A 1,190-nucleotide genomic window follows, 5' to 3' on the forward strand; every position below is an offset into this window, starting at 1 on the left:
AATCCGTCGCATTTATTTATTTTATTACCTCAAACAACAACCCAAACAATTATTAATTTATTTGGTTACCACAAAGTCTTCCTGAAAATTACCACCACATACCGTTTTTCTAAGTCCCTGAGTTCGACCCTGAACTTACCAGGAAACTCAGTGGGGTTTATACTTGGATTCCACTGAGAAAACTTGTTGCTCAATGAAATTCCATCACCGCATTTCATTCCATATTTTCACCTCATAAAATAACGCATCAAGTTTTTGGTACCGTTGTCGAGGACTTCGGCAAATCAGTGTGCTAACGGTAATTTTTCTGATTTCTTTACAGCTCTCAATCTCTAGCGAATTACGACCCGAAGATTAAGAGGACATTTTGACAAAGACTGAGAGACAACCGCCAACAATAAGAGAGAACCTCAAGAATGGCGGAACAACCGGAAGAAAGGGTCGCACACGCGAACAATATAATGGCCAACCCCATTCTTCTGGCGAATGACCGCAATAGACCCATTCGGTCTATGCGTTGCCCAACCTCTACAATTTCTCTCCAGGAATCATGAGGTCAGCGTTAGATGGATCGAGGTTTGAAATGAAGCTGGTAATGTTGCAGATGATCTAGACTGTTGGGCAGTTTGGAGGGAGGCGTGGCGAAGACCCGCACGCCCACCTCCGGAGCTTCATAGAAATCTGCAACACTTTTGTGTTCCCAAATATCTCTACCGAAGAAGTTCGACTCACTTTTTTTCCATTTTCCTTATGCGATCAAGCAAGAAAATGGGCGTATTCTCTCGAGCCAGGGGAGATAACCTCGTGGGAACAAGTCATCGAAAATTTATGAAGAAGTATTTCCCACCAATCGAAAATGCCAGGAGAAGGAAATTAATAACAAATTTTGAACAAGAAGATGACAAATCGCTCAACGATGCTTGGGTGAGGTTCAAGAGGCTGGTAAGAGACTGTCCACATAATGGCTTACCAGACTGCTTGCAAATGGAGATCTTTTATCAAGGACTGAACCCTGCTTCGCAGACCCCTGCCAATGCGGCAGCAGCTGGTGGTCCACTTGACAAAACATATGAGGAGACCAAGAGTATACTTGATCGCATTTCCAAAAATCACGAGGATTGGCGGGAAAGTGATCAAAGATTAAGAATTAAAGATAATGATGCAAACAACGGGGTCATCAAATCCCTACA

General features: G+C 43.0%; 1 non-coding gene across 1 annotated transcript; it reads right to left on the reverse strand.

The window, feature by feature from the left end:
- Positions 1-861: 861 nt before the first annotated feature.
- Positions 862-968, reverse strand: LOC150034298 (small nucleolar RNA R71). The gene has a single exon (XR_016531636.1). It is a non-coding gene; the product is annotated as a small nucleolar RNA R71 (small nucleolar RNA).
- Between the last annotated feature and the right edge of the window lie 222 nt (positions 969-1,190).

Source organism: Benincasa hispida, chromosome 8 (assembly GCF_027475165.1).
Source record: "Benincasa hispida cultivar pf3 chromosome 8, pf3_genome.v1.1, whole genome shotgun sequence".
NCBI lineage: Eukaryota > Viridiplantae > Streptophyta > Magnoliopsida > Cucurbitales > Cucurbitaceae > Benincasa > Benincasa hispida.